Below are 27,978 nucleotides of genomic sequence, written 5' to 3' on the forward strand. Positions count from 1 at the left end.
AATTGTAGTGAACGTTTTTACGGTTCATCTCCAGACTTCCAACTGAATATTTTTATAAAGTTGACGTTTAAAGGAGTATTCCCATCTCAGACCATGGGGGACATATCGCTAGTTTATGCTCCAATTGTCTGATGGGTGCAGGTTCCACCTCTGGGACCAGCACCTATCTTGTCAACACAGCTGGCAAAGCTCCAGAGGGCGCACCACGCATGAGCTGCTTCCCTCCATTTATCTCTATTGGACCGCCGAACATAGCCGAGCACTGTCTTGACTATTTCCATTGACCCTATTGAAATGAATGGGAGCGGTGGCCACGCAAGTGTGGCATGCACCCATTCACTTCTATGGGGAGAGCGCTTGGTGGTGGCCACCAATTTCCTGCTCGGTTCTCGATATAGGTGTGAGTCCCATCAGCTATCAGACAATGGGGACATTTCCTAGCGATATGCCCCCATTGTCTCAGATCGGAAAACCCCTTTAAGTTGTCACAGCTCTACCCAATACTGGCTGCTGAATGGAATGTTGCTACAGCTCCCCCCCCTGTTATTGGAGGTTAAATAGTATGGCTGGAAAAAGTCCGTCAGGAGATGGTGGAGATGTGAATTTTAGGAAAGAGGAGAGAAAAACAGACTTCTACACATCCTCATAAGCATTAATGTTACTTAATTTGAAGCAGTCATCTAAGGATACTTTCACACTAGCGTTTTTGCTGGATCCGGCAGGGTTCAGCAAAAACGCTTCCGTTACTGATAATACAACCGTCTGCATCCGTTATGAACAGAACCGGTTGTATTATCTTTAACATGCCCAAGACGGATCCGTAATGACCTCCATTGAAAGTTAATGGGGGATGGATCCATTTTCTATTGTGTCAGATTGTGTCAGAGTTAAACGGATCTGTCACCCTTGACTTACATTGTGTGTCTCAATACTGGAAAATAGAAACGCTAGTGTGCAAGTAGCCTAAGCCTTTCTTTTAAAACCATCAGAGGTGTATGTGAGAGGCAGTATTATATTAGTTATTTTCTTGTACATAGGAGGAAGTATTATTGTACTTATATTCTTGTACACAGGAGCAGTATTAGTTATATTCGTGCACATAAGAGACAGTATTATAGTATTTATATTTTTGTGCATAGTACAGTATTATAGTAGTTATATTCTTGTACATAGAAGCAGTATTATAGTAGTTATATTCCTGTACATAGGAGCAGTATTATAGTAGTTATATTCTTGTACATAGGAGCAGTATTATAGTAGTTATATTCCTTTACATAGGAGCAGTATTATAGTAGTTATATTCCTGTACATAAGAGCAGTATTATAGTAGTTATATTCTTGTACATAGTAGGCAGTATTATAGTAGTTATATTCTTGTACATAGGAGGAGTATTATAGCAGTAATATTCTTGTACATAAGAGGCAGTATTATAGTAGTTATATTCTTGTACATAGAAGCAATATTATAGTAGTTATATTCTTGTACATAGGAGCAGTATTATAGTAGTTATATTCTTGTATATAGGAGCAGTATTATAGTAGTTCTATTCTGTACAGAGGAGGCAGTATTATAGTAGTTATATTCTTGTACATAGGAGGTAGTGTTACACTAGTTCTATTCTTGCACATAGGAGCAGTATTATAGTAGTTATATTCTTGTATATAGGAGCAGTATTATAATAGTTATATTCTGTACATAGGAGGCAGTATTATAGTAGTTGTATTCTTGTATATAGGGGCAGTATTATAGTAGTTATATTCTTGTACATAGGGGCGGTATTATAGTAGTTGTATTCTTGTATATAGGGGCAGTATTATAGTAGTTATATTATTGTACATAGGAGCAGTATTATACTAGTTATATTCTTGTATATAGGAGCAGTATTATAGTAGTTATATTCTTGTACATAGGAGGCAGTATTATAGTAGTTATATTCTTGTACATAGTAGCAGTATTATAGTAGTCATATTCTTGTACATAGAAGCATTATTATAGTAGTTATATTCTTGCACATAGGAGCAGTATTATAGTAGTTATATTCTTGTACGTAGGAGCAGTATTATAGTAGTTATATTCTTGTACATAGGAGGCTGTATTATAGCAGTTATATTCTTGTACATAGGAGCAGTATTATAGCAGTTATATTCTTGTACATAGGAGCAGTATTATAGTAGTTATATTCTTGTATATAGAAGACAGTATTATAGTAGTTATATTCTTGTACATAGGAGCAGTATTATAGTAGTTATATTCTTGTACATAGGAGGCAGTATTATAGTAGTTATATTCTTGTACATAGGAGCAGTATTATAGTAGTTATATTCTTGTACGTAGGAGCAGTATTATAGTAGTTACATTCTTGTACATAGGAGCAGTATTATAGTAGTTATATTATTGTACATAGGAGGCTGTATTATAGTAGTTATATTCTTGTACATAGGAGCAGTATTATAGTAGTTATATTCTTGTATATAGGAGCAGTATTATAGTAGTTATATTGTTGTACATAGGAGGCAGTATTATAGTAGTTATATTCTTGTACATAGTAGCAGTATTATAGTAGTCATATTCTTGTACATAGGAGCAGTATTATAGTAGTTATATTCTTGCACATAGGAGCAGTATTATAGTAGTTATATTCTTGTACGTAGGAGCAGTATTATAGTAGTTATATTCTTGTACATAGGAGGCTGTATTATAGCAGTTATATTCTTGTACATAGGAGGAGTATTATAGCAGTTATATTCTTGTACATAGGAGCAGTATTATAGTAGTTATATTCTTGTATATAGAAGACAGTATTATAGTAGTTATATTCTTGTACATAGGAGCAGTATTATAGTAGTTATATTCTTGTACATAGGAGGCAGTATTATAGTAGTTATATTCTTGTACATAGGAGCAGTATTATAGTAGTTATATTCTTGTACGTAGGAGCAGTATTATAGTAGTTACATTCTTGTACATAGGAGCAGTATTATAGTAGTTATATTATTGTACATAGGAGGCTGTATTATAGTAGTTATATTCTTGTACATAGGAGCAGTATTATAGTAGTTATATTCTTGTACATAGGAGCGGTATTATAGTAGTTATATTCTTGTACATAGGAGCAGTATGATAGTAGTTATATTCTTGTACATAGGAGCAGTATTATAGTAGTTATATTCTTGTACATAGGAGCAGTATTATAGTAGTTATATTCTTGTACATAGGAGGCAGTATTATAGTAGTTATATTCTTGTATATAGGGGCAGTATTATAGTAGTTATATTGTTGTACTTAGGAGCACAGTTATAGTGGTTATATTCTTTTACTTTTGAAGTAATATAGTAGCTATATTACTTTCTTTTTAAGATATAGTTACAATACTTATAATGAGTTTATTATTAAGATATGTTACTATTTTACTACCTGTCATCAGGATAACTACTTGGCATTCCTCTATATTTTTTGACCATACTAGCCATTTTCAGTGACATCATCAGATTTTCTCCAGTGTTCACAAATATGCAGTTAGCCTGTATGTAGCTTGTCCTTTTTTCTCTATGAATTACAAGTCAAAGTGCCAGCTCTGCTGATGATTTTATTGTATAGTCACACAGAGCTGGAACAGGCCAGTAATAACTTTCAGATGGTCGCATATTTTCTCTCCTCATTGTTTAAACAGATGAATTTCCAGGCGCTGAGAGAGATGAAAGGTTCCTTTTTTCTGCTGTCCTTTGCATATTGAAATATTTTAATTTTATATATTGGCGATTCAGCCAAACAAATCAATTGACAATTGTTCTGTTTGGCGGCCCAGGCTTATTTTCTACTTTGCCATGTTCTAATGCCAATGGGTCTTATTTCACACCTGGCCTATATCACTGTGCCAACGTTTTTTTTCTTTTTGTAGCGCCTAATATAACATTTTTTGTATACCATAAATGGATTAATATGTAGACTGCAACATAAAACACAATTAAAAAGAAAGAATAATTGCAAGCAAAGTTTGTTGCATATAACTTAGTAATATCTCGAACTGGGAAAGCTGTGTATAAATAAATATGGTTGTCATTATTGATCCTGCAGCATTTCCAGACTCATGGATAGTAATTGTTTAGGTATTAATGCTAGACATCATAGACACAGGCACAAGTTATTGAATTTGCATTACTGTTGTATCCTTATGTCTCTGTTGGTGTGGTCTTGCTCAGCCTTGTTATAAGGAAAGTAGGTAAGCAAGATTTTTCAAGACCATAAGGCCTCTTTCACATGGGCATTGCGGGAAAATGTGCGGGTTCGTTGCGGGAACAGGCGCGATTTTTCAGCGCGAGTGCAAAACATTGTAATGCGTTTTGCACTCACGTTAGAATAATCGCGCATGTTTGGTACCCAGACCCGAACTTCTTCACAGAAGTTCAGGCTTGGGATCGGTGTTCTGCAGATTGTATTATTTTCCCTTATAACATGGTTATAAGGGAAAATAATAGCATTCTGAATACTAGAATGCATAGTACAATAGCGCTGGAGGGGTTAAAAAAATAAAAATTCAACTCACCTTAGTCCACTTGATCGCGAAGTCGGCATCTCCTTCTGTGCTGTGTTGGAGGAACAGGACCTGTGGTGACAGTCACTCAGGTCATCACATGATCCTATCACATGATCGTTTACCATGGTGATGGATCATGTGATGACCGGAGTGACAGTCACCACAGGTCCTGTTCCTCCACACAGCTAAGATGAAGACAGAAGGAGATGCCGGCTTCGCGATCAAGTGCACTAAGGTGAGTTAAAATTTTTTTTTTTTTAACCCCTCCAGCCGCTATTGTACTATGCATTCTGTATTCAGAATGCTATTATTTTCCCTTATAACCATGTTATAAGGAAAAATAATAATGATCGGGTCTCCATCCCGATCGTCTCTTAGCAACCGTGCGTGAAAATCGCACCACATCCGCACTTGCTTGCGGATGCTTGCAATTTTCACACAACCCCATTCATTTCTATGGGGCCTGCGTTACGTGAAAAACGCACAATATAGAGCATGCTGCGATTTTCACGCAACGCATAAATGATGAGTGAAAATCACCGCTCATGTGAACAGCCCCACAGAAATGATTGAGTCGGGATTCAGTGCGGGTGCAACTCACGCATCGCATCCGCGCGGAATACTCGCCCGTGTGAAAGGGGCCTTAAACGTGTGTAAATGAAGATACATTTTTCGCAGCTGCTGGTCACAACCCCTTCCGATCCTTGCTATGCCCTCTTTTGGAAAAGTGGCGAGGGCAGCGTAAAAACCTCCACTTGAGACTATTTTTTCAAAAGTCACATTTAAAAACTACGTACACCTTCAGGGGCAATTTTTATTATGATTGCATTTTACTCATTTCAGTTGGTCTTCATTAAAAATATTCAGCCGCTCTCTGTCACAAAGGGTTAACTGTTAGCTTAGCTGTGTGAATTGTACTTTCACTTTGTGCCGGTTATCTAATAAACCGTCTCTCTAAATTACTTATAGCTCAAAAGCACTTATTTGTATTCTTATCAGTAAGATAAGAATTGAGCTATAATGAATGTTAAGGAGGTCAGAGATAAGGAGCCGTCAGCTGAGCTGCCTGATGGAAAAGAGTAAACACAGCATTCTACTAGAGAATCTCAAGGCTGTACAGGGAAAGAGGCTCAAAACTTTTAATATAGACCAATTTAAAATAAAATATTTAAGCTCAAAATGAGTGCACTGCAATAATAAAGAAATTGACCCCAAAGTTGTCCATAGCCTTTAAAATGTCGCAATGCCATCTTTCTTAGAACAAAGTAAATGATAAATCTCACCATGTGTGGAAATAATCCACACTTGCGTCGCACATTGGACAGCCCTCCGGAGGCAGAGAATTGCTTCTACTGTGCAGATGTCTAATGTTTGATGTGGAGTCTGTGCAGTAGAAGACAGGGTGGGAGCGCTCAATGCCGGCTGGGTGGGGAAGGCTCAGCAGCCAATACAGGAGATGTCATAGATAGGGGGTGCAGGACCAAAACAATGCACAGCCACTATTTACAGAAGGAGCAGCAATCGCAAGCAGAAAATAAAAAATTTGAACAAGGAAGCAAGTTAATGAACGGAACAGGAGAGTAACAGTGAGTAGTGTTGATCGCGAATATTCTAATCGCGAATTTTTATCGCGAATATCGTCACTTCGAGAATTCGCGAAGATGTAGAATATAGTGCTATATCTTCGTAATCGCGAATATTTTAGTTTTTTTTTCCATCAGTACCCTCCCTGCTTCTTGCTTGTGGGCCAATGAGAAGGCTGCAATATCTTTGTCAGAGCTTAGCAACATCCCTAGCAACCAATAGGAAAGTTGCCTACCCCTTACTATATAAGAACCTCCCCAGCAGCCGTTTTCTGCAGTTCTGAGAGAGAGAGCAGTGACATTGCTGTGCTCTGTGCTTTCATCTGGATCCTAATACTTATCCAACTACATTAGATAGTTAGTTAGCTCATATATATAATAGAGATAGTTCGGGGGAGATAGTCAGTGTAGGTTAGATAGTGATATAGTGTAGCTGATAGGTTCCAGTGCAGGGTGTTAGGTAGTGTGATAGGGATTACTGTTTCTCTGCTGTCCATACATACATGCTACAGACATAGTGCTGTGATGTCACAACAATACTTAGTGCACCAATCAGTAATATCTACTCAGACCATAAATAAAGGTGCATGTATTGCGCAAAAAATATGTGCATCATTAGTGCCGATTTGCGCAATCGTGAAAATAATGACTGTAGATAACGAATTCTAGAATTTGCTAATTTATTGCGAATATTATGCGAAAAATTCGCTAAATATCGCAAAAAAGAATATTGCCTATGCTGCTCATCACTAACAGTGAGTAACCTAAAAATATTTTTTAAGTGCCAGCCCCTTTATCTCAAGACTGCAGGACCAGACTACACAGGGTTTGTTTGTAGTCTGTAACCATGGAGACATATAGGTCTACATAGGATCTATGGAACTTTTAATCAAAACTATTTCCAAAGTTAATTAAAGGGGTTCTTTGGCTTTTGATAAAACAGGCTGTGTGCTCTTCCGCTTACTGCATGTGCTCCTGAACAGGAATACTGACATCCAGTAAGGACCTGAGCAGTGTGAGTGCAGCAGAGATGGCGGAATCGGTGGTCCACACATGTCGGCAGGATTTTTTGAAAGCCCTGAGATCTCCTTGAATTCTATTTTAACTTTAGATGATGAAAACCAAAATGTCTTCTGCAGAGATGGAGCTCAGAAAGAACTCTGTACAAAAGCAGAGCTGAGCCCCTCTGTGCCGGGCACGGGATTCTGTATTGGCTTCTGATATCCTGATTCAATCCTAGCAACTTTCTAGAACTTTCCTTCCTGCCAACGCTTTGCTGGAACCTGCACCTACATTTTGTGTGTCTACCGTGGGCACTGCAAATTCTAGCAGTTTCATGCAAAGTCATGCAAAAAACCTCTAGGGGTGGCATGAATGAATCATTGCCAATGTAACAAGTACCAGCCTGCGCTGTGTGGCGGGTTGCCAGGAATGTGCTCTTTTCACCTGTCTAACCGGTCATCATAGCTGCCAGGGAGATGCGTGCTGCACCTATGGAGTCATGTGGTATGATGGGAATGGGACAAGGGAACGTGCGATTATTAAACTCATCACACAAGCAGGTTGCTCTTTTATTTCTTTGATGGGACAAAACAGTAACATTGAGCGTAGACAACCAATTATAAAAGTCTTTAAAAAAAAGAGTAGCAGTTTTAGGCTACAGTTTGTTAATTTTAATATCTGATAATCCAGAACATTTGGTAATCTGGCATCAGTCTGGTTTCATTTGAAACAGGGATATGCTGCCTAATCAGAAATCAACCTACTCCCTAGTGCAACATGAGGGGAGCCCTATATGATAATTGGGAGGGCACACAGGGTATAAACATATGGGTGATACTACAGACTGGCGATGGTCTCTAACCAATATGTCTATAAAGCAGAATTGATATCTTGTGTTCTAGTTGGTAGATGGTAATGTAAGTCAGGGCCAGCCGGTTTTGACCCACATGTGCTGCTAATAGCCACACCAAACAGTGCCTAATAATAAACGCCAAAATGTAACAGCACCATTGGTACTAGGCAGCTACATGGCAATGCCAAGCAGTGTAAATACCACCATACCGTGCTCATTAGCTCCATACATAAAGTAATCTCACAAAAAGTGTTATACTGTATCTAAATAATTCTGCTATCCAAATAATAAGGTTAGAGACACCCCAGCTGTCTCCTCAAAGGGGTTATGCCATGACTGATAAAAAGAATTACTAGCAGACCCCAATTTTTTATCACAAGGGGTTAAAGGAGAAAATGCACCCCATTTTCTCCCCATTAAGGAAACACCCCATGTATGATTGTAGCCGGCTGTATGGGCGCACAGAAGGCAAAGAACAAAATACGAATTTTGCTGACAGGCCTGAATAAACAGACATGGATTGTAGTTGCTATGTAGCATTAAATAAATTCCTGAGGTCCCCAGAAATGAAAAACCCCAAGAAGTGACCCCATTTTAGAAAGAGCACCCCCGTACAAACATTTTAAGTGGTGGAAAGGGTACTTTTCAGTAAACAGGTGTCTCACAGAGGGCAGAAATACTAGGGAAAGGATTTCAAAGCAGGGACGGGAAGGTACAGCGACATGGACACAAGCCACAAGCAGCACAGAGAGGCACAGAACCTCTCTGCATGCAGGTTCTGCCTCCTGTGCAGCTATAGCGCTGCCATTGGCTGGAGCGTTGTTCCAGCCAATAGCAGCGCTGGCAGGGGACCCAAAACACTGGTGTTCCCTGCCTGACCTAGGTGGAGACAGGTGCTGACTTGTTCAGCATTGGTCACCTCCAGATGACCTCCCCCCCCCTTCCTGCAGCTCCGTATGACAGCCGGAGCTGCGATACGCATGTCTGTGTTATCCGGCCAATAGCAGCGATCGGGGCTGCAGGGGGGTGGAAATACCTCCCGCAGCCCTTAGCTAACATGGCTGCCTGCTCAGCTGAGCAGCCATCGCACCCTGATTGCCAAGCTATTATGCGGGGAGTTCGGTGCGCCGTAATATTACGGCGCTGGGCAGTAAGTCACGTCCCGCTGCGCCGTACTATTACGGTGCTGGTTGGGAAGGGGTTAAGGGGGTTGTAAAACAAAACATGCAATGCAACAGCTCTCTGCAAACCAAATAAAGTACAAAAATGCATAATAATTGCTAATGCTATACTTATAAATTAGAGATGCTTGGCAAATACATTTTGTACAAAATGATTTGAGCCCGTCTGCCGCACGTCAAGGCGATCTTTGTAAGATGGGTTCCTAACACTAAATTCTACCTGTTATGTGCCATGACGGCTACAATATAATTCAGGGAGTGTAGGTTCCACATGCATGCTGGGCCTGCTTTAATTTCTGTCATCTTTGATGCCAAAATGGCCTCCACTATATCCAAGGAATGCAGGTACCAACATGCATGCCAGGCCCACTCCACACCTCTCCTGGTGCCAAATGGCCACCAAAGACTGCAATGAGAGTCCACTCTATACCTCTCCTGGTGCCAAATGGCTTCCAGTGAATGAGGGGGAGCAGGCTAAGCTTTATACTCACACTAATTATATACAGCCTATGGGGCAGACGAGCTGGTCAGGAGTGCACGACTGCGGTGTTCTCTACTTTTTACTATTGATGACCTAACCTCAGGATAGGTCATCAAAATCAGCCCGGATGCCTGCACCCCCACCGAAAAGCTGTTTGAAGAGAAGGCAGCGCTCGTATGAAAAGTCTCCTTTTTGTGACCAGCCCTTCCCTGGCTGCTTTGCCAGTGCCTGGCCCTGTCACTCAAAGCAGAAAGGGAGGGGCTGGTTACAGAAAGGAGCAGAGCTTGGGTGCAACAAGTGCAATGGTGATGCCCTCATTGCACCAAAGGCCTAATTTGCATATTAAGAAAAAGTATCATAACTTGGAAATGGAGCCTCCGATCAACAAGAGAAAAACAGCGTTTTAATCAGATGAACCACAGCTATGTGTCTGTGCAGGATAGCTGGATACGGAGGTCGCTGGTGACAGATTTCCTTTGAGAATAATTCTGGGGGAAATTTTTCACATGATCCAACAATTGTTTGGGGTTGTGGGAAATAAATGATACGCAGGGTTGGACCGGGGTTCCTAGGCCCGCCAGAGGAAATTTTTCTCGGGGGCCCAACCCCCATATCATCAATAAAGTGTAATAGGTTTTGATTCAAAGAAATGGACCCAAGTGGCAAGTTATTGGCTCCAAAGGTAGATCCAAATGTTTTTTTTTCTCCTGTACCTTTGGGGCCCACTATGGCATCAGAGCCTGGGCCCACCAGAGGATCCTCTGGTACTCTGGTTGGCCAGTCCGAAGCTGATGACATGAGAGTAATGAAGTAGTCCTGTTTAGAAGAGGCGAGTGCAGACTTGAAATTGAGAACAACATTCCTTTTAGTTGACAACCCCGAGCCTGTTGGCAATGATAGAAATAAGGTGGGTGGGTAACTGCAATGGCTGATGAGCATCATAAGAAACCTAGCTAATGGCGAGGGGACATATATACAACCTGTCTGCAGTCACTTTAACCCAACGCAGCCAATGAGGAGTGGATCACATGCCTCCGTTTTTATTGAGCCCCATGATTATGGGCTTTGGTGGTGCCCATCATAAACCACAGGTTAGACGTTTGAAGATGCAAGAAATTCACTTTTCAATAGCAGGTCAACCAGTAGTCTACAGCCCAGTTTCAAAAATTAGGGGCCCATATACTGTTCACAGGGGCCCTCTGTTGTTGGTGTGCATGTAACACTGCTTGGGCCAAGCGTTGGTGTCCTGGTTTGTATTGCATTCATTCATGACTCGAGGACTTGCTGGCTGCTCCTCAGATTAATAGAAGGTTCAAACATGGCACTCTCATCACATCAAAAGCCCAGAGCCATCCATGCTAATGGGATGATTTGGGATTTATCATCACAGAGTTATTATGGAGGAAGCTTTGATCTTGTAGTGACTCATTAAGTAAATCGCCTGGCTGACCCGCATCGTCCTCGCTGCTCTACCTGACTGTGCACAAATTAACTGATCCGAGACACGAGAAACCTGGAATATGAATATATGTAACACAGGAGAGGAATGACTATGCAGAGGTGGCACTTGTAGGACCTTCACTAAAAATTAAGTAGCATGGGATCTGAAAGTGCAGCAAAAATACTCATGTATCATTGACTGATTTTCCCTTAGCATTTAGTGTCATTGACAACACCTGGCACCAGGAGCATGGGCCTTTACCCTGGTGCCCCTGGACTCTGGGCTATGAAGGTCACTTCTCCTTAGGTTCCCAGGTATCTTCAGAGTCTTCAAACATCCATACTCCATCTTGGCATTCTTTCTACATCCAACACAGGCTTTAATGGAACTTGCAGGACACAACAAGTGATATTGGCACCCTGAGGCAACACATCTCATGAGGTCCTATATATTTGTAAATCGGTTATATGTAGAGATGACTTAAAACTGCTGCAATAACCTAGAATGACCTATGGGACAATCCACTACAAGCAGACCGATCCACTGCAGAATCATTGTGATTGGACAGCACTAAAGTTACAATGTACTCCAGGATAAGCAGAACACAGAGTCTGGACCGCAGTGATCAGCTGTGATCTGTGGGAGGAGCTAGCAGCAAGTGTTCAGATTCCCTGCAGCGCCACCCTAGGTGAAATAAAGCATTGCACAGTTCTCATTGAAAACAGTGTGTTGCTCATGTAATAAGTGGGCCCTCCAGAAAGAGACATTTTTGTAACTTCTCTGTGCAGGATCTCCCTTCTATTAACTCTTAATTTTCTTATTATGGTATATCAAAATGTTATTTTTGTAATGCAGAAAGCCTCTTTAACAAAAAGCCAATAATATGTTATGTCCTATCCATTGGATACAGGATAACTACTAGATCAGTATGGGATTGACCTCTGGGACTCCCACCATTCACGAGTATGGGGGTACTTAGTTCCCAGTTTCAATAGAGTGGTAGTTGACCAAGTATACTACCACTCAATTCAAAGGGGGACTCCATTCTCGTGATTTCTGGGGTCCCAGCGCTCAGAACCCTATCGACCTACCAGATGTCCCATATCAAGTGGGTAGGAGATGGCATATTATTACCAGAGTACCTCTTTAACACTTTGTTGGCATACTTGCATATATATTAGCAGCATATTATACTTGTGCATAATAATATGGACAGACGCCAGGGGAGACATAAGAGACAACCCCGGTGGACTTTATCAGATTTCTATAAAATCGTCAGTCCTGATGGTCATGCCACCAGGGCCGGTGACCACAAGTGCAAGATCGAGCCCCCTCCTGTTTTGAAGTTGAAGTTTATGAAAAGCTCGTCAAGGCGTCCAAATGACCTCAGACCCTTGATGCAATAAAATATCAATGGACAACTTTTTGGAATTTTTTAGAATGTGCTACCAGTGCAGTGGATGCATTGTTTGCTATCAATAGATGCATTTTATTACTGGACTGAAAACCTGATTTATTCTTCGACACAAAAAAAAAAAAAGAAAATCGTCCCCTCCCCCAGCGGATGACAGTTTTAGGAAATCTTTTATTTTTCCATTTCTTTCTATTTTTGTTTCGTCCTCCATACAAACAAGTACAGATTTCTGAAAATGTTCTGTTACATTTTCCTTTGCATAAAATCTGCCCCAAACATCTCACCCTGCGGCTGGTGTCTGCAAAATTGCTGGTCTTCTGGGACCGTTGGCTTATTATGTCTGACTTCAGAAGGTCCAGGAAGAAGTTTTACTGTACAATGGAAGCCACACTCTGTCTTGCAACATGAGAACATTTGTTTGCTGCCCTCCTCTCACATTAACACACAACCAGAAAGACATTAAATGAACACAGATGGCTGGCACAGAAAAAGAGTAGACATTTTTGAAAAATGCCCCCGGGGTTTCTCTAGGTTCTCTGTCGTCTTGATCTTACAACTCAGTTGCCTTCAAGATGTCTGTGTTGTTTCTTAATCTCGGATCACTCCCATTTGGGCATTTATCCGTTTCCTTTTGGAAAATGTCACTGACGCATCACAGATATTTGGGCTACAAAAGTTGACTTTGCTAAAAAAAAAAAAAGAGTTTTTTTTTGGCCAATGATTTCATTTTATTACATTGTTGTTCTCCCTTCAGTATGTGGTCGGAAAAAAAAAACAATTGATTTAAATAAGCGTTTCTTAGTTTCTCTGTAGCACAGAATGTTTGATCTGTGAAATTCTTGTGTGAAGGCAGCAAATTGGCCAATGCAAACATAAATGTTAGTACTGAGAACTTGTCAGGGTAGGGATTTTGATAAAAAGCACAGGGCTTAGTATTTGCAAGGAATATAAATACAATAAAATCATATTTACTTAATGTCCCAATGTGGAGAGCAAAAAAAAATATTCTATAAAATCCATTTTTAATCATTTATATATGAAACATTTGTGTATGTGTAAAAGAATAGACAAATATTTTTTATATATATAAAAATAAATCAATAATTGAAATGATTGAACACCTTAGAAGAAACCTATTTTAATTCAAAGATACAAAAATTTAATAGGAATGTGTAATTTAGGGGGAAAAAAACCATTTTCAAATAGTTTATTAGGAGATTAGTAGGATTCCCAGTTCAGGGCCCTCAAGGCTATGGTTAGAGTATCTCTAAGGGTCCATTCACACGTCCGTTTTTTCTTTCCTGATCTGTTCCGTTTTTCAGATCTGGACCCATTCATTTTCAATGGGTCCTGGTAAAATCGGACAGCACAATGTGTGCCGTCCGTTTCCGTTGTTCCGTTCCGCATGTCCGTTTAAATATAAAACATGTCCTATTCTTTTCCGCAAAATTCGGATCCTGGTACAATACAAAGTCAATGGATCCGCAAAAAACGGAAGACATTCGGATGTCATTCCGTATGTCATCCGTTTTATGCGGAATCCGTTCCTGGAAACACATAACAAATTTTTTTAAATTTTTTTTTAAATTTTTTTTCAAAGAAATACAAACAACTTTATTTGATTATTGAAATTTATACATCGTTCCGTTTTTTGCGGATCTGCAAAAAACGGATGACATACAGATGACATACGGAAACATTTTCAGGAACAACGGATCCGCAAAAAACGTACCGAAAATCGGGATATAGGAAAATACTGACGTGTGAATGTAGCCTAACTCTGGAGGACCTGGCACGTGTGTACATTACCTGAACAGCCCACTGATTTCAATAGGAACTACGCAATGTTTCCGTTCCCCTGTGGTGGCGCTGTAGGGGAATCAAGGACTTTCTTTGGCATTATATTACAGATTACATTTGATCATTGATCAATTTATAGTCACCTTTTGGTTGGTTGACCTTTCTGACTAAGGGATTATCCAGAGTGGACAACCTCTTTAAAAAGACCTACCACCATATAACAAAATCATCGCTTGGAGTTTTAGATGATTCTTCCCATCCCTGAAAAGATGTCTGTCCTACATTCCAGGGATCTCACCACTCTCTTCGTAGTGTCATGCTCCACCTTCTCAGCCCTGCACTGTAAGTAGGTTATATACTACAGACTATGTTGGGGAAAATATCATTTATATACAGGATATGGCAGATAGGAACATCTTCAAAGTCTCCTGACCTCTAAGATTCTCTGGCATTAGAGACTCAACTACAGAAATGCTTCTGATGGTTGAATAACAACCACGCGCGCTAGGGATAGCTGCATTTTCAACTGCTACAGTGTTTCTGTATGTAATTGCACCATGAAGACGTGGAGATTATGTCTATAGATCTGGTCAACCTCAACCAATGGTGGCATTACATTCTCTGTTCATCATGGCATGCAAACATTGAGACCTATCTATCTACCTGGACTATCCAGGCTTCCATGAAGATGGGCGAAGGCTGTCTTACCAGACTATCACTGTTTTGAAAATCCACTAAACTAAAAGGTCTGGAATTCTTAATCTGGAGATAAAGTCCAAGGCTTGGACTGTGAGAAATATCCTCAAGTAAAGCTACGTCAATGGAGATAGCAGAACACATGCGTGGACGGGCATGGATGCGGCTGCCAGTGGATGCCTCACCAGGCTGGCCAGAGGTTGGAAGACTCCTGTCCTGGAGATGAGTGAATAAGCCAGAGGTGGAATATGTCATAAATCTCAAATTAAGAAGGCCCTTTAATATTATAGGGCCTTGTGAAGAGGGATCCCTGCATTGGTTCCTGCCACCAATTAAAATACAGGATGCAGTCAACCTTGGCTTTCTCCTTCCCTCCAGGGGCCCCATAGTGGCTACATGGTTCTGCATCTGAAAGTCCAAAAATAAAAAAATCTTATAACCAGTATGAAAAAAATTCTCATATTAATATTTTATTATGCGCTGTGTTGGAGGTTCTCCACCCATACAGGTAGAGATGTGTAATAACTTTATATGGCAGTCCAGTAATCCAGAATATTTTCCTAATCTGGCAACCACAAGGCCTGATTAACATGGGATTAAAGGGATATTACAGTATTATTCTATTTGTAACCTAAGATAATATTTGTGGATTTCGGAATAGTTCCAGCACTATGACACAAGCCTCACCTTGTACTGACAATATTTGTTAAATCGGCTATTTTCACTAGTACAAATATCCTGCAAGAACTTTCAAAAATACATTTTATAGCTTTTTCCAAAAGTGGATTTTCTAAATTAAATTAATACACCCTTTATTTAAATATTACATATTGTAGGAGCCAAGTGCTTCCTTGCCACGGAATATCAAAAAATTCTCACAGGTGCTTCATTTATAGGGATACTCTACTAAAAGTATCAAATTGTATCCGACAAAAGTATTCTATTGTAATTAATAAGAATAATGACTCCCTGGCGTTATTTGCTAAACATCGGCCTGAAATGTTCTGCTCTTGTGGACATCAGTAGAAGAGCTGATGGTCCGTATTCATGAAGGCCTTCCAGTCCTTGCAGCCAGAGAGAGGAAGATGGAGGCCAACTGGAATATCTAGAGGGAAGATATTTCAGAAGGTGACTTGTGACAGCAGAAACATCCTATTACAGGCCACGCTGCAAACGAGCCACTTTTCCACAAATGTCTGTAAAGGCGACAGCATGGCCGGGGGCTGCATGTTATACACCTGTGGTAATGGAACACTGCATAGCTAGGGGCTGGATGTCATATACATGTGGTAATCACAGACTGCATGGTCGGGGGCTGGATATTATACACCTGTGGTAATGGTAGACTGCATGGTCGGGGACTGGATGTTATACACCTGTGGTAATGGTAGACTGCATGGTCGGGGGCTGGATATTATACACCTGTAGTATTGGTAGACTGCATGGTTGGGGGCTGGATGTTATACACTTGTGGTAATGGTAGACTGCATGGTCGGGGGCTGGATGTTATACACCTGTGGTAATGGAACACTGCATAGCTAGGGGCTGGATGTCATATACATGTGGTAATCGCAGACTGCATGGTCGGGGACTGGATGTTATACACCTGTGGCAATGATAGACTGCATGGTCGGGGGCTGGATATTATACACCTGTGGCAATGGTAGACTGCATGGTTGGGGGCTGGATGTTATACACCTGTGGTAATGGAACACTGCATAGCTAAGGTCTGGATGTCATATACATGTGGTAATTGCAGACTGCATGGTCGGGGACTGGATGTTATACACCTGTGGTAATGGTAGACTGCATGGTTGGGGGCTTGATGTTATACACTTGTGATAGTGGTAAACTGCATGGCCAGAGACTGGATGTTATACACCTTGTTGGAATGGTATACTTCATGGCTAGGGGATGGATGTTATACACCTGTAGTAATGTAGACTGCATAGCTAGAGACTGGATGCTATACACCTGTATCAATGGCAGACTGCACAGCTAGGGGCTGGATGTTATACACCATGATAATGGCAGACTGCGTGGCCAGGGGCTGGATGTTATACACCTGTTGCAATGGGACTGAATGAAACTCCATATAATGTAGATAGATATACAGACTGTCACGGGGAGCCGGCACGCTCTTCCTTCGCAGCACCGCCGGCATTCCGCGCGTATAGCGGAGCGAGGACGCGGTCGGCGTCCACATCTGCATGGTGACCGGGGGTGGGGAGGACCCGGGCCACGCACACCTGCTCAGAGACAACGAGCAGTAGGGGATCTGAGTGCCGATAGTGAATCGGCGCTCAGCTGTATTATGCGCAATACAAGTCACGTGACGCTCACCTGTAGGGGTTAGCATTTTGTCATATTGTGCACTCTGTGTGATTTGACCTCGGCTTTGTTTTTTACCTCAAACTTGTGACCTCTTGGCTTCCGACTTTGGATTGTATTGACCCTGTTGTCGTGTTTTTCCCTGTGTACCTGCGTGACCTCCTGGCTTTGACTTTTGCTTCCCTGACTCTGTTCACGGTTTTTCCTCTTATCATCTTTAGGCTCCTGCACGTATATAAGCTAGGGACCGCCGCCAAGTTGTACGCCGTCAGTTAGGACGGGTCGTGCAAGTTGGTAGGGATAGAGGTGCGGGTGGATTTCAGGGCTGCACTCTTCCCTCCCTTTCGCAACACAGACAGATATGGGATAGATAGACAAGCAGATCAAGCTAGCAAAGGAGGCAATATGGACAATCACAATACATGATAAATACCATTTGCTGTGGTGAGACAGCCCCTTTAATAATGATAATAATAAGAATGCCTTTTCTTTGTATTTGAGGGAATTTGCGCTGGTCAAGGCTATCACTTGCTCAGGACAAGTCATTCTGAGGGAGAAAAATGATGTGAAAACACATAAATGACTATATACCATTGCCATATGTGCACCTGTGACTCTTTCCCATCTCACGTCTCTGCGCAAACACTCCACAGATGGCCGTCTGACACAAGCACTGCTAAAACAAACAGCCCCGCTGGAGAAGGATCATTGAGCCATGGGCCTCAAGTCCTCCACCTTCAGTCCATAGCCGTGCCTTGATAGGTCATCTGTGATAAAGCGTACAGGCAAGGACCGAATGAGTCTACGGGAAACAAGACGAAACTGGCACAATCCAAGTGAGCAAGAAAAAAAATATAAGCATGTGCAAAAGTATTGGCGCCTCACAAATCAATATGTTATGCCAAATAAAAGAATATCCCTTAAAGATGTTACACAGTTGGGAATCAGCCATACACAACCAGGATCTACGGGTCAGCATAGGGGTACTAACCGGTGACACATTCGGTAAGATCCATAAATTCATCTGTGTTAAAGGGGTTCTCTGGGCTTTCAATATTGATGACATATTCTCGAACAAACGTCCAAAACATCTGAAAATACCACAACAGATGGTAAACAGGTCAATCAAAATATATAGACATCCAGAATACATGTGGACTCGAATGGATTGAACCAGAAGAAAATACAAAGACATGAAATGGACTCAAACTGGGGGGAAAAAAATAAATAAAAAACGAATAATTTTTTTATTTTTTTTGAGAAAAAGCATGATCCAAAATAATCAAAACATAATCAGACCATAATATTATATAATTCATGAGGATGCAGATATATAATTTGTATATACACATGCATGAGATGTGCCTGTACATCTGCGCATAAATACATTCTCTTCCATCATAGATATAGACATAGTGGAAACTTTTAGATGTCTTTGTATTTTCTCCTGGTTTAGTCCATTTGAGTCCGCTCCATGTATTCTGGATGCCTTTATATTTTGATTGGCCTGATTACCCCCCTATTTAAATGTATTTTCTTCTGACTTTACAGCCTGATGAAGGTGGCGGCCGCCACTGAAATGCGTAGTTAGCCTTTTAGTTATAGTGTTTTATGTATGTTTTTAATAAATAATTTTATAGATAGCAGAGCAGCGCCCTTTTCTTTTTCTTTTTTCTGCTCCTTGTTGAGCGAACATGTTCCTATAGATATGTGCATTGACATGCTACTCCTATTACCCTCCCAGGGCTGCTGCAAATCATAAAAAAGGAACAGCTGTCATTTGAAAACTACTCCATTCTCTTCTTCTTACATCAATTCTGATACAGAGGTGTGGGAAAAGTTAGGAAATCCAAAGAAGATGAGTCGCTTCATTGAAAGGATCAGAGAAGGTACTTCCACGTGGAATGTAAATCAGCTCCAAATCCACAGCCAATACTGTTTAAACACTCAGTAGTCATTGAGAGTGAGACCCATGTATTCTCCAATTTTGAATAGTATAGCAGAGAGGCAAAAACTAAAATGTAACTTTTATTAACACATCTAAAAAATAAACAAAATAAACAATGCTAGATACAATATAGCTACTATGGAATGGAATAAACCCTTGCAGGATATATTGATTGGTGGTATCTGAAATACAGGAAGGCTTGTTCTACAGAGGACTGGGCACGAGGAAAACCCGAGGCTGAAATGCAGTGGCGCCTATCTGCAGTATCTGCAAATGTTTATTATGTATTTTTGTGTATTTTCATATGTTTTGGCATTTGTTCAATCAGAGAAGATAAGGTTGACAGGAACAGGGTCAACCACCCTGTTCCTCCCCTCTTGGTAGGAGTGGGCTGGACTTACTTCGTGCCAGGAGGAGGAGTTTGAGTGCAGATGGTTCTACTCCTAAGAACTGAATTCAATTCTCCTGTAAGACCAAAACTCCACAGAGATCTTCAGAAACCAGAAGGCTGCTTCTAGTAAGCATCAGCGTGACAAGACAGCAGAGTGATCAGCGAAATTACAGCTTTACAGACCCTGCTGCAAGGTGAGGGACTATGGCTCAGACACCCATCAACTAGCTAATAACCAGGCCAGACAAAGCTCAAGCCTGAATTACACAGTGGACACCTATATCCGGAAGTACCTGCAATTCCCATTAAATTGTCACACAACCAGCCACCATACCTCTTCACCTGGATTTGTACTTAATTTGTACTGCATTTTGTACTTAATACTGCTGGATGTGCCACAGGTTATATTACCACTGCCATCCTCTGCACCAGTTCTTCAGGGGCTCACTGCTAGAGATGGCCTTGGTCGCTCCTGCGGTCGTTTTCGGCGAACTTTGCGCATTCGCGATTCGCCAAACATGCAAACATATGGTGATGTCCCCTGGTGCCATACTCTTTTGCATGGCGCCGAACTTTGACCCATGACACATCCATCAGGTGGGACAGGACAGCCAATTAAGGCTACTTTCACACTTGGCTAGGTGCGGATCCGATCTGCAATGGTATCCTTTTCATTGCAGATCCGTCTGCATAACAGCTTTTTCAGATCTGAGTTTTCACGATCGTGAAAACTCAGATCCGACAGTATATTCAAACACAGAGGCGTTCCCATGGTGATGGGGACGCTTCAAGTTAGAATATACTAAGAACTGTGTACATAACTGCCCCCTGCTGCCTGGCACCACCCGATCTCTTACAGGGGGCTGTGATCCGCACAATAAACCCCTCAGGTGCTGCACCTGAGGGGTTAATTGTGTGGATCTCAGCCCCCTGATCTGGTGCTGCCAGGCAGCAGGGGCCAGACCCCCCTCCTTCCCCAGTATTAAAAGCATTGGTGGCCAGTGCGCCCCCCCCCTCCCTTCCCAGTATTAAAAGCAATGGTGGCCAGCTTTTAATACTGGGGAGGGAGGGGGGGGCCGCACTGGCCACCAATGCTTTTAATACTGGGGAGGGAGGGGTGTCTGGCCCCTGCTGCGTGGCAGCACCCGATTAGGGGGCTGAGATATGCACAATTAACCCCTCAGGTGCGGCACCTGAGGGGTTAATTGTGCGGATCACAGCCCCCTGTTAGAGATCGGGTGGTGCCAGGCAGCAGGGGGCATTTATGTACACAGTTCTTAGTATATTCTAACTTGAAGCGTCCCCATCGCTATGGGAACGCCTCTGTGTTAGAATATACTGTCGGATCTAAGTTTTCACGATCTAACTCAAATCCGATGGTATATTCTAACATAGAGGCGTTCCCATGGTGATGGGGACGATTCAAGTTAAAATATACCATCGGATTGGAGAAAACTCCGATCTGATGGTGTATTAATAGGGACTCCTGACTTTACATTGAAAGTCAATGGGGGACGGATCAGTTTACCATTGCACCATATTGTGTCAACGTCAAACGGATCCGTCCCCATTGACTTCCATTGTAAGTCAGGACGGAACCGTTCGGCTCCGCCCCGCCAGGCGGATACCAAAACGCTGCAGACAGCGTTTTGGTGTCCGCCTCCAGAGCGGAATGGAGGCGGAATGGAGACAAACTGATGCATTCTGAATGGATCCGCATCCCTTCAGAATGCATTGGGGCTAAACTGATCCGTTTGGGGCCGCTTGTGAGAGCCCTGAAACGGATCTCACAGGCGGACCCTGAAACGCCAGTGTGAAAGTAGCCTAAGACGTTTCAGAACATGAACACACCCCCACCCTTTCAAAGAATCCAATCTGGCAGCCATTTTACATTCTGTGTTTTGCCAGTGTAGGGAGAGGTTGCTTTGTGGAGCAGGGACAGGCTGTTAGGGACACCAAACGCTAGCTAATAGGGCCACAAAAGTCCTTTTAAGGACTGGTATAGGTGTGCTATCAATAGGTGTGATATCCTGAGGGGTGTGATATACTTATAATATACTTTCTAACATAGAAAGTATATTATAGTGCATTTGTATTGTGCAGCTGTTGTGTGCGATTCTGCTGCGATACCGCAGCTATATAGAGGGACAAATGCTATTGGAACAACTAATTTCAACGGGTGTGAAATACCTGTTGCCCCAAAAAAACTGATTGAGGGGTGTGATATACCTATAATATACTTTCTAACATAGAAAGTATATAGTGCATTTGTATTGTGCAGAAGTTGTGTGCATTTCTGCTGCGATACCGCAGCTATATAGAGGGACAAGCGCTATTGGAACAACAATTTGCAATGGGTGTGATATACCTGTTGCCCCCAAAAAAACAAATTGAGGGGTGTTATATACCTTCTTGCACAAAATACTGATTGAGGGCTGCAATATACCTGTTTCCACCAAATATTGATTGAGGACTGTGATATACCATATCTGCTTCCACAAAATACTGAATAAGGGATTCGATATACCTGTTTCCACCAAATATTGATTGAGGCCTTCGATATACCTGCTTCCACAAAATACTGATTGAAGGCTGCGATATTCCTGCTTCCACAAAATACTGATTAAGGGGTTTGATATACCTGATTCCACAAAATACCGATTGAGGGCTGCAATATACCTGCTTCCACAAAATACTGATTAAGGGGTTTGATATACCTGTTTCCACCAAATACTGATTGAGGGCTGCAATATACCTGCTTTCACAAAATACTGATTAAGGAGTTTTATATACCTGTTTCCACCAAATATTGATTGAGCCCTGCGATTTACCTGCTTCCACAAAATACCGATTAAGGGGTTCGATATACGGTACCTGTTTCCATCAAATATTGATTGAGGGCTGCGATATACCTTCTTCCACAAAATACTGATTGAGGGCTGGGCTATACCTGCTTCCACAAAATACTGATTAACGGGTTCGATATACCTGTTTCCACCAAATATTGATTAAGGCCTGCGATATACCTGCTTCCACAACATACTGATTAAGGGGTTTGATATACCTGCTTCCACCAAATATTGATCGAGACCTGTGATATACCTGCTTCCACAAAATACCGATTAAGAGGTTCGATATACCTGTTTCCACCTAATATTGATTGAGGCCTGCGATATACCTGCTTCCACAAAATACTGATTAAGGGGTTTGATATACCTGCTTCCACAAAATACTGATTGAGGGCTGCGATATACCTGCTTCCACAAAACACTGATTAAGGGGTTTGATATACCTGCTTCCACAAAAGACCGATTAAGGGGTTCGATATACCTGTTTCCATAAAATATTGCTTGAGGCCTGCGATATACCTGCTTCCACAAATACTGCTCTTCTCTAGAGACTTAGGCACAGGGTCATTTTGAAAATAACAGGCAGAGGAAGAGGCAGGCTGTTCCGCAGGGGTGGTAGGGGTCAGGCAGGTGCACCAGGCCAGGGCCTAAGTGGGAAGTTGGAGAAGGTGCGTGCAATTACTTCAAAGGGCGCATCAGAGTTGGTTGAGTGGCTCACTCACCCTTCCGCTTCTGCACCCTCCTCACTCTCTGCTGTGTGCACCCCCAAATACACCACCACCACGACCACCATATACCCTCCACTCGAGTCAGAGGAATTATTTCTCCATCCATTCCCAGACCTTACCGATGCGCAGCCATTCTTGACATCGGATGAGGAAGAGGAGGTAGCAACGGCCGCCACCCAGCAGTCTGAAGACAGTACCCAGATCAGCCCGAGGAGGGAGGTTCCCATTGTTGCTGCCTACTCCGAGATCTCAAATGTCAGTGGAGGTGAAGGTGACGAAGATGGCGTGTCGATGGACGTCACGTGGGTGCCCGCAAAAGAGGAAGAGGAGGGGAGTTCAGAGGGAGAGACGGAGCAGCAGAGAGGGAGGAGAATCAGGCAGAGCTCGCAGGGCACAGGAGGCAAAAAGCAGACTGCAAATGTATCTGGAGCGAGCCATCCACTATGCATGGTCACTTCTGGTGCTCCCAGGACGGCACATGGCTCCGCAGTGTGGGCTTTTTTTTTACGTGTCAGCTGCTGACAATAGTGTTGCCATCTGCAGCCTGTGTTGTCAACGCATAAGTCACTCACCTAGGGACGACCGCCTTAAGAAGGCACCTGGCCTCTCATCACCAAGCCCAGTGGGAGCAACGCCGTAAGAACCCACAATGCCACACTCCTGGCGCTCCACTTCCTGCCTCTTCTCCTTCTCCTCTCTCCTCCCATTTGTCCTCCATTCCACCTTCCACCGTGCCGTCGTCGCGTTCATCTGGCAGAAGGCAGGCTTCCATGGCCCAAATGTTCGAGCGTAAAAAGTTGATGACGCCGGATAACCTTCTTGCCACACGGCTGACCGCTGGCTTGTCGGAACTGCTAGCCTGCCAACTACTGTCATATAAACTGGTATACTCGGAGGCCTTTAAAAAATGTGTGGCCATTGGCACACCGCAATGGAAGGTCCCCGGAAGGAAATATTTCTCCCAGAAGGGCATCCCAGAGCTATATGGCCACGTTCAGCGGCAAGTGAGTATATCTCTGGCACACAGTGTTGGTGCCAAGATACATCTGACCACAGACATGTGGTCTAGCAAACATGGGCAGGGAAGGTACATAACTTTTACTGCCCACTGGGTGAACCTTCTGACGTCCGTCAAGCATGCAACCCGTGGCTCCCGTGTGGTTTTGGTGTTACCGCCAAGGATTGCATGCAGGCCTGCCTCTTGTTCTGCTCCTCCTACTCCTGCTCCATCCTCCGTCTCCTCCTCGGCTGACTCCTCCTTTCCCACTGCTACCGCCTCTTCAGCTGTGGCCCCCAAGCTCTCCAGAATCTATTCGACGTCCCAGGTGAGACATTGCCATGCTGTGCTGCGGCTATTGTGCCTGGAAGACAAGAGCCACACCGGTCCTGCACTGATTACAGCTCTGCGGTCACAGGCCGATCAGTGGCTAACCCTGCTCAATTTGACAGTTGGTAAAGTGGTGTGCGACAACAGTGCCAATCTGCTGAGCGCGCTGAAACAGGGCAAAATGACACATGTGCCGTGCATGGCACACGTCCTGAACTTAGTCGTTGTCAAATACCCTGGGATCCAGGACGTCTGGCCAATTTAGAAGATCTTACATGGCCATGGCTCGCCTTGCTGAAGTTCAGCGGCGACACCACTTGCCCATCAGATGTCTGATTTGTGACAGCCCGACGCGCTGGAACTCCACCTTGTATATGCTTGATAGGCTGCTCCAGCAGCATTGTGCCGTTAAACACTACCTGTACGAACTCTGCAGCATGACAGGTTCTGGGGAGCTTGGTTTCTTTTCACTCTGCCAATGGCTGGTCATGCTCAACGCATGCAAACTTCTACGGCAATTTGATAAGATCACCAAACTAGTCAGTCGGAGACAGGGCGCCATCAGTGACATTGTACCTTACGCCTTATTTCTGGAGCGTGCATTGCGTCGTGTCATTGATCAAGCCGTCGAGGAGCAGGAGCTGGAAGATGAGGAAGTCGCAATGCTGGATGAATTTCCAGGGGGAGCTACTCCATCTGGAACAAGTCAGCAGGAGTCTGAAAAGGGGTCAGAGGAGGATGGTGCCCTGGCGGAGGAGGAGCAAGAAGAGCAGGAATGGAGGGGGAATTTAAACTTTTCGGGATCCCTGGTGTTGTCCGTGGCTGGAGGGAGGAGACCAAGGATGACATTCTCCCGGGCGATGAGCAGGAGCCAGGGCGCTCCACCGCTTCCAATAGTGCAAATGGGGGCCTTCATGCTCCAGTGTTTGAAGAAAGCCCCCTGTATAAAAAGCATAAAGGGCAAGGACCAGTACTGGGTGACAATGTACTTAGACCCCCGATACAAACACAAAATGGCGGACATGTTACCAGCATCACAGAGGGGTGTCAGAATGCAGCATTTCCAGGCCTTGCTGTGAGAGATGCTGCATTCTGCTGTTGTGGGCGCTGGCAGAGGAATTTCCACCCACAGCGAAATAGGTGCAGGTACCAATCCTACCGCGCCTGCAAGAAAAGGGCGGTTTGAAGATGTGTTGGTCACTTTGGATATGAGATCATTCTTGCAACCAAATCATCAACAGCCGCCCTCTGGATCCAGCCTCAGGGAACGCCTAGACCGACAGGTGTCCGACTACATCGGGTTAACGGCCAATGTGGACGCTCTCAGAAGCGAGGAACCCCTGGACTACTGGGTATGCAGTCTTGAACTGTGGCCTGAGCTGGCACAATTTGCCATGGAACTCTTGGCTTGCCCCTCGTCCAATGTCCTGTCTGAAAGGACGTTCAGCGCAGCAGGGGGGGATCGTGACCGATAAGCGCACTCGCCTAGCGCACAACAGTGTGGACTACCTCACATTTCTAAAAATGAATAGCATAGCATAGATCTCGGAGGAATTCAAAACCTGTGACGACCACGTGTAATTGAATTTCCTCATGCCAGCCCACACATATCCGCCACCACACAGAACAAAGAATGGTCCTTGTCTTATGTATATACAGCGGCATAAAAGGCCTTTTCTGTCAGGTGAATGCCTAATTTTTGGGTCTGTACTGGCCTACAGTAAAATTTGTATCCAGTGACCGCCTAATGTACCTCCAGCCACATCATCACAAGTTCTTTTCTGTCAGGTGAATGCCTAATTTTTGGGGCCTGTACTGGCCGACAGTATAATTTTTAGCCAGTGACCACCTAATGTACCTCCAGCCACATAATCAAAAGTTCTTTTCTGTCAGGTGAATGCCTATTTTTTGGGGCCTGTACTCCCGTGGTGTAAAATAAAAATTTTCTAGGCTCCAGCGGGGCACATTTTTGAGAGTTTCCCTTCAAGACACATTTTTTTTTCTGGGAATTTTTGCCAATGATCCCCCTCTGGTATGTCACTGTCCATGTTGTGGGACTATTTGTGCACTTCTAGTAAGTATTTGGTGGCTGCAAATATGACCTGAAGGTTTTTCAGGTTCACCTGCAATTAAAGTCAATGGGGCTCGCCGCGAACATTTGATCGCGAATGCGCATTCGCAAACCGTCCCTGCCGATGTTCGTCCATCACTACTCACTGCACCTACTCTGTCCTAATGTACTCTAGGGACTCCTATTTACTCAACCTACCAGGTGGTAAATAGCGGGCGAACAGCCTGAAAGTATAAGAGCCCCAACTCCTTTGTGTTTCACCAATTAGTGTGCAGCTTATCAGGAAGGCAGAGCGGCATAATAATGAAACACCAGACAAAGAGGCAGTGGCATGTGGATTTGTCCTAGATTTTGCTGTGCATTTGCTGCAGATTTCACCCTGTGCATTGCAAAGGGTGACATCAATGGTGGAAACTAGCTGCATAAATCATCTCTTCAGTATGGGAACTAGCGATCACTGCAGCAATCACTCCCCCCCATAGAAATTCATTGCTTCTGGGCAGTAGATCCCTGTTTACACAGTGAGATTTGCAGCGCAGAAAAGTTTTTTTTTGGTGCTGACTGAAAGACACAATCCCCTGATGAATGAGTAGTGATTGCTGGCACTGTTACAGAAGCCAGTTATCAGGAACAAGCATTTCTACAAACGTTCATCCAAGATAATTGGCCCAATTATCAGTCCATCTGAAAGGACATTAAAAGGGGTTGTCCCATGAAAAGTATTCTACATTTTTTAAACCAGCACCTGGATCTGAATACTTTTGTAATTGGATGTAATTTAAAAAAATTGTATAGCCAGAGAGTTACTCTATAAAATCTATCTGCATAGCGCCACCTGCTGTTTGTTATTTTCCTTATTTCTCTGCCCAACTCACTGAAGTGGACGCACATAAATCAATTCCATTCCAGCTTCCACCGCCACCAGCCATATATACTGTTAGAAGCTTTGTCAGTAACAGGGAAAGAGCTGCGGCGGAAAGGACATGCCCCTTGAGCTGTTACAGGGAGAGAGCTGCAGAAAAAAGACACGCCTGCTGAGAAAGGACATGCTTTATGAGCTGTTAGCTTGAAATAAATCTTCCTGAGCAATTGGAGATCTCTGGATCCATGTGAGGTACAGTGCTGGTTCTAGCTTTGTTAGAAAGGGGTTGTCATATCCCTTTGAAGTCTGATTTTCATTATTTATTTTTTTACTAATCACAGGATAACTCCCTTTAAGGAAAATGTATAAAGTATAATAATCCACTAATTAGGCATTATCATGGTGATCATTACTTGTGATAAGCCCGCAATAAATACACAGATAGTAATCAACCTCAATAGGTTAAAAAATGTCATACTATATAA

Source organism: Bufo gargarizans, chromosome 5 (genome assembly GCF_014858855.1).
Source record: "Bufo gargarizans isolate SCDJY-AF-19 chromosome 5, ASM1485885v1, whole genome shotgun sequence".
In the NCBI taxonomy this organism is placed as follows: domain Eukaryota; kingdom Metazoa; phylum Chordata; class Amphibia; order Anura; family Bufonidae; genus Bufo; species Bufo gargarizans.